Source organism: Cibotium barometz, chromosome 19, assembly GCF_041138505.1.
Source record: "Cibotium barometz isolate CiBa-2024 chromosome 19, ASM4113850v1, whole genome shotgun sequence".
Taxonomy (NCBI): domain Eukaryota; kingdom Viridiplantae; phylum Streptophyta; class Polypodiopsida; order Cyatheales; family Cibotiaceae; genus Cibotium; species Cibotium barometz.
In genome coordinates, this window is record NC_141064.1 from 13,337,519 (window position 1) to 13,344,759 (window position 7,241).

The following is a 7,241-nucleotide window of genomic DNA, read 5'->3' on the forward strand; positions in this document are numbered from 1 at the left end:
GTCAAAAATCAAGCCTGGATGTGATAAGAGGGGGGAAGGAGTGTGGGAAGAGTAGGTGGGATTGCCAACATGAAAGCATACAAGGTTCGGTGGGATGTCAATTCAATCTTCCAAAATAGCATCATTCTTAGAGAAGATCTCTATAGCATAATTGTAAGGGCACGTTCCCACGCCGGTCCCTCGGTAGCCAAGCATGCCACCAAATTTCGAATTTAGCCTCTCTAAATTTGTGAGGTTGAGGTGCAACTTGTGTCGAGAGAACATGCCCTTAGAGGTTTCAACATGGCCAAAGCTTTTGAGCCTTTGAAGTGGATTTCCTCTTTGCACAACTTTCCAACATTAAAGGAACAGCATGGTGGTCATGTGGCATTGTCATGAATGTTAATGGAGCTAGGGCTATTTGACATACTCATGAGAATGAATGCTTTCCATATAGGATAGATGGTACACTATCTTCTTAAATTAAATAATGGTAGCATTATTTTTGTCCACTTGCCATGGATGATGGGAGGATACATTCTCCCTCTAAAGTGGACAATAACTTCAAAGAGGTAAATGGTGTCATAAATGAAGGAAAAAAATGAGAAAGCTAGAAGTAAAAGTGACAACTTCCTGTGTACATAATGTATGCCAAAGTAGTTGAGGGTACAACTTATGTACGATAGACAAGAGGAAGAGATAACATCAAAATGAATGCACTTCATGTCAAAATATGTAGGGAGTATGAGCTAGCCATGTGAGTTATGCCCGTTTGCATATTGTTTTGTCTGTTTGGATACGAATGAAAAGAATTAGTACAAGTGATGTTATGATAGCTACAAGTGTACATGATGTTCTACCATGTAGTACAATTATGGTAATTAAGCTAGGAGCCTAAGACCTTGAGGTCTAACAAATGGTATATGAATCCGTAAATAGCTCTTATCACTTGATAGATGTGCTTCTAAGTCATGATAGACCTTTATGCATGCATGCTTAGTTAGTGTTTTCACTCGTATCATCTGTTTATCATTTTTCTTTGTGTACTTGTCTTTCAGCTTGTTTTCTTGTATGCCAATGCCTTTGCCATGATGCCGCTCATGGTGGGTTTCAATCCATACATGCTTAATGCTTTCTAAAAAAATTAATAGATTTTGGGACAAAGAATTATGGCATTGAGATTGCATGGAAAGGTCTCAAAGTTGAAAGATTTGGCTTTCAAATTGATGAATTTTGGAGAGAAGTATTTTCAAAAGTTAAATAGGTGTTTATTTTCATGAATAACTTGTTTATTGAGAAGAAATAGGGGAGACTCTTAGCAACTTAAAAAAGTACTCTGAGGAGAGACTCTTAGTAGCTTAAAAAAGTACTTTGAGATGACAATTTTTCAAAATTGGGACCTAAACTTTCACATTTAATTATGATATCGAATTAGTACAAGAAACAATTATTTTCCAGTTGAAATTGAGTATGTCTTCATTTTAATCAAAACTTTTTCATTTTACAAGAGGTAAAGGTAAGAGGTTTGCATTATGGGTTAAGAGCTCGGTCACAATCCCATCACATATAAGTCACAAGGGAAGGATATCAATGTGTGGTCATGTGCAATAAAGATGGAGTAGGCCCATAGAGTGGGACCGTTTTCATTTTACAAGAGGTAAAGGTAGGATGATCTACATTATAGAGTAAGAGTTAGCTCACATACCCATCACATACAAGTCAAGGGAAGAGTATTAATGCGTGCTCATGTGCAATAAAAGTGGAGTAGGGTAGCACTTTCTTGAGGTGTACCACCAATTGTAAAAGTGTTTATTTCATGCCAATTATTCGATCTTGCTTATTTTTCTTGTTGCAATTATGTTATGTCCCTTATTTAAAGCTTTAGTGTAGGGGAAATACTAAGGCGTGGTGTGCATACTACCTATATATCTAGTTGGAAAGCCAGTGCAAGGGGATGATATGTTGAAGCCTTTTTCTACAAACATTAGAGGCGTCGAGAAACCCTTCAAAGGGGGGCTTTCACAATGCATTGCAGAGTGTTCGTACCTTGTGTGGGGTCTTACTAGACACTTGACATAATGCTTGGGGGGGGGGCATGTGGATTATTGTTTAGAAGCTATTTTTTCTTGAACTTGACAACAATCCTTCTCACTATGGGTTGAAGAGGGAAATGGCAAATTTTCACAAGCATTATTTCATACTTTCTTCTTGTCATAACAATTTCTTGAAAAATTTGAGGGGGGTAGTTTCCTTCTCCCATCGATTGTTGTTGAAGGTGGAACCTTTGGAAAGTTGAGGTGGCTCTAGTTTGAAATGAACCTTGAAGTGTGTGATGGGGGATCGTAGAGAATCCTAAAGGCATGGCCAAAGTGCCCCACTACACCACAACAAAAGCACATGAAACTCCCTAAGGAGGGGCATAAAATGAAAGGGACCAACAATGTGCAGTGTGAAAGTGCCCCCGTCTAAGGAGGGGCATGTGTAACGTCAACTGAAAAGGTAGTGATGGGCAACGGAGGTACAATGTCAATTGATTGCTGTTTTTTGTTGGTGAGGCTTCAACATTAAAGTTATAGAGTTAGGGGGGTGTCACTGTCAACCTGGTGGGCGATCCTACGACCAGGCCCTAGCACTTGACTTTAAGGGTGGCGCCGGAGGCTGTGACCACACCGATTGTCCGTGCATGTGTGGACTCTGGAGTAATAACGGAAATTCAGGTACTTACCATTCGTAAATATAAACCTTTGTCGACGATTCAAATGTAACGGTCTCCATTAAAATATTTCTATGGAGCAGGAACCTTAGCCTTTAGATATATATATTTTTGGAACAATAGTTATATATTTATTTATAGTTACTTATTGTAAATAGCCTTTAGATATTTTCTCATTTCCGAGGGCCTTGGTCCTTGGAAGATACTCCCCCGCATTTTCAATTTACACAGTCTACTATTTCCATATATTGCAATTTGGCAACGTATTAATGTTCCCATACCAAAAGTATGATATTATTGCCTCATATATATAATTTATATCTCCCGTTTTTTTCCTTTGCAAAATGGAAACTTCTATACATAAGTATAACTGAAATAAATATATATATATATATATATATATATTGGGAGCAATAATTATATATATATTCCAAAAATTCTTTACAAGGGGGCCTTCACCAAATTACAATAATTGAAGTATAATATAGCATTCTACACAAGTTCAAAGATAAAAGTTGTGATTCTCTAAGAGCTTTGAAAATTGAACATACAACCTAGGTTCTAAGATAAAAGTTGTGAATTTCTAAGGGCTTTAAAGTTTGATTGAACACTTGCACAAGATGATTTTGGACCAAAGTTTCCACAATGTTTGCTTCAAAGGCCCATCCCCACCCCCACCCCCCTCTATAGATAGATACATCCCTGGGTAGGTCCCCTGTAAAAGTGATAATGGAGGTACAAGATCCAACATATCTACACTTTGCAACTGGTTTTTTTCATAGAAAATATGCAATTCTAACACGTTGGAAAATGCTATTGTCCAAGGGGCTTTGAAGCTCTCATAATTAGACTAGGCATTGGTGATGGTACAAAGCTAAGTCAAACGCTTATGAGCTTCAAAGGGGGGTAGATTCAATGTAAAAGTTCTTCTTTTGCTTATGATTTATGGCCTTTGGCATTGGGAAGTTTATCCATTTTTCTCATTCCTAGCTTTCTTTTTCAAGATTAGTGATAAGGGAAGGAGTGACAGGCTTTTAAATCCACAATAGTTTGTCTACGCAGTGCAAGGGCAAACCGTCCTCACATTAAAATAATTGAAAAAAAAAACAGTTCTCATCTCCTTTACATATATGTATTTTTTTGGGCTTTTGAGTTCCCCTTTACACTGGTCACATACCTTCTAGCATGAGGCTGTCCTATCTGTCGGAAACCTTTCTAGCTTCATAATCTGCTCAGAACATTTGATTGACAGAGAGGTGGTGACTGGCGACAACTATTATATGTTGATAAAAATTGTCGTAGGTTGACGGCATGGCGTTGATACCCCCACGATTACCATCACATTTGATTCTAAAAATACTCTATTCTTCAAAGTTCCTTGTCTTTATAAAAAGCCTCGTGCCAAGCAATAAGTGTATGTCCCCCCCAAAGAAAAGAAGCCCCTAACTTGAGACCATGCCCCTAATCTAGAAATGATTTATACCCCTAATCTAGCTAGGAATGTTTCATGCTACATAGTACACAATCAAAGTTGAAAACAAACATTGAGCATTGTTGCACAGTACAAATCAAAGTTGAAAACAAACATTGAGCAACTAGCTAGGAATGTTTCATGCTACTTCATAGTGTACAAAATCAAAGCTGAAAACAAGCATTCATCAATGCTTGATGCCAAACCGTATACGTTAACAAGTGAGTTTTAAGTTGATCTTCCATGTAACGAATGCAAAACTAAATAAGGGTGAAATGTACTTTTAAAAAGCAACTCAGGTACTCCTGTAAAATGGGGAGGGGGGACGAAGTGATGTAGATAAGAGAGAATTATAAGATCCACTTAAAATAATGGGGAAAAAGAAGTGATCTAGGTAAGGGCAAATTGTAAAATGGGGGAAAAAGGAAGTGACGTACATAAGAGCATACAATACATCCTTATCAACCTTTCACACCTTATTCCTCACGTATCATGAAATACATGTTTGTAAATGGATAAACATTCACCCCATTTGGCTTTTTATTTATCCTTACTCCTCAAAAAAGAGAGGCAAACTAGACGTGCTCCCACCCATATGTCATCAAACCTCATGTACGAAAAAGAAAAAGTTGGTGTTCAAGGATGCACATAAGAGAGAGAGAGATTCTTTTGACACATAGACAAGGTTGGTCGTAAAAAATCCATCCTACTCACTACCATGATCTATAATCCACATTCAAAATCTTATAATCAAAATAAATGTAATAAAAGTGTAAAATTTATAGTTCAAATTCAAGAGTGCATAGTTCAACCTTGAACTTGAAGCATATGTGTGAGCAATCTTGTTAGAAAGCTTAAAATATACATTATAAGTCTTGTAGCCACCATGAAATGGTGCAAGATACAAAACCGTTAGCTTAAAACCGTTATTCCCCATCAATTTTGTAAACAAGGGTGCCTGCTACTATATGACAACCATGTTGCCATGTCAAGGGGCAACATCGTTCTCATGACCAATCGTTATTAAGTGGCTAGGGTGGGGCTCCCTAATGCAAAAATGTAGTTATAGCCAACCAACTTTATGCTCATTGTTAGGGAAGTCGACAAACCTATCTAATTTCCATAACTATCTTGTGTAGCCATTTATATGGTAGTGATGTGTGGACGTAGGCTAATAACGGGCCAAGGCACCTTTTCTCTCTAGAAGGTTATGTGAAACTAGAGCCATGTGATTTATCCTTGACCATGAAAATTAGCATGAGAAACCATGAGCCTGGAAAAATCCTTAACACAATATAAGGCAATCCCTTGAGGGAGAGTTTGTTGGGATCAAGGTATTTCTTGTGTGTGTGTGTGTGTGTGTGTGTGTGTGTGAACCACCTCCTAGAGAAAGGCAGTGTGTAAGTGTCTTGTCTGTATGTGAAATCACCTCTTAGAGAGTATCAAATATTATATAGATATTTGGGTGTGCTTGACATAAGCAGTGATATCATTGGGGAAACCTTTGTAACCTTTAAGGTGCATGTACTTCATTGAAGAAATCAAGAAAACTATCACGTCATTAAGCTGTGTACTCCACTCTCTCTCTAAGAGCTTTGTTCTCTTTATTCTCTCTCTATCTTTTTAAACATACACTATTATGTCATGAAGATCTTTCAACCTCCAACTTAAAAAATGTGGAGAGAGAGAGAGATAATGTAGCAAAAAGCTTAATGAAATGCTTGAGCTAAACCAAGGTTTACAAGATACCTTACTCCTCTCACACAATATGAGAGAGAGTTGATCCCTTTATAGCCTCTAGGCTAGGGTTTGGTACACACACACCTTATCTCAACAAGAGATGGTTTGCTACACACACACACACACATACCTTATCTCAAATATGAGCATATAATTTCAACACCGGGCCCCCCTTAATGTAAATCATGGAACATGGGAAGGCATTGGACATGCAATATGTGCTTATTACAACACTCCTTTCTCATAGAAATTGTTCATTAGGGTTAGAGGTATTGGATACAAAGTTTCCCGCACCTCTTGTTTAGAAGCATGTTGTGGACACCTTGAAGTAGTGTGCCCTTGCTCTCCACACTTACTACATTTGAGCTTATGGAGATACCTTTTGAAACATTGATTGGTCATATGTCCCTTTTTGTTACAATAAGAGCATTTAAGGTTACGCTTCATGAGAAGAGCCTCATTTAAGGTTATGCTCTTCAGGTTGCTTATGAAGCCTCCAAGGGACTCTCTGCTCTTCATTTAAAGGCCACTTTGAGAGAGATACGAGAGTGCTTGCCCTTTGATACATACAACTTTGCCATCTCATCCCATAGTGGTCTTCATGTGATGAATGAGCTTTTTGTCCATATATAGAGCTATAATGGACTGAGCTCATTCATCATCTTCCATAACTTTGGAATCATCAAAGTCCACCACCTTTGTGCCTTTTACCAAAGGCCACAACCCCTTGCCCATGAGAGCATACCGTACTTGGACTTGCCAAGTGTGAAACCCTTCTCCATCGAACTTGTCAACATGTATCTTTTGACATGATGATGATGGGGAGGTAGGAGAGGTCTTACTACTTGCCTTATAGAATAGCAAGAGCAGTGTCTAGCTTCTTTACAAACGGGGTGACCCAACACAAGAGAGGAAAAAAGCAAGCTTAATGATTTGCAAAGGAAAATGCTTATGGAAAAACACTATAAAGACTTGCATATGAATATGGTCTTCAATCAAGTGGTGTTAAAAACACAATTTAAGAGTTCAAACCAGAGATTATAACCTCATATTTGAGATGCTTTAAAGACCAAATGATGGTTAACTTGTCACCACCTTGTTTATGAAGACACAAAAGCCCTTGCTTGAGTATGGTGCCTTGGAGTTGCTTGCTACCTTGAGATGTCAAGAACCTTGTGGGGCCTTGCAAGAGAGGCCAAGACCAATATTGAGATGAAGCAATAAATAAAGCTTAGAGAGAACACTTAATTAGCCAAAAACTAGGTAATTAGTGATATTTAATCACTAATTATGATTATATAAGCTTGCTACCTTGCTTGCTACCTTGAGTATGGTGCC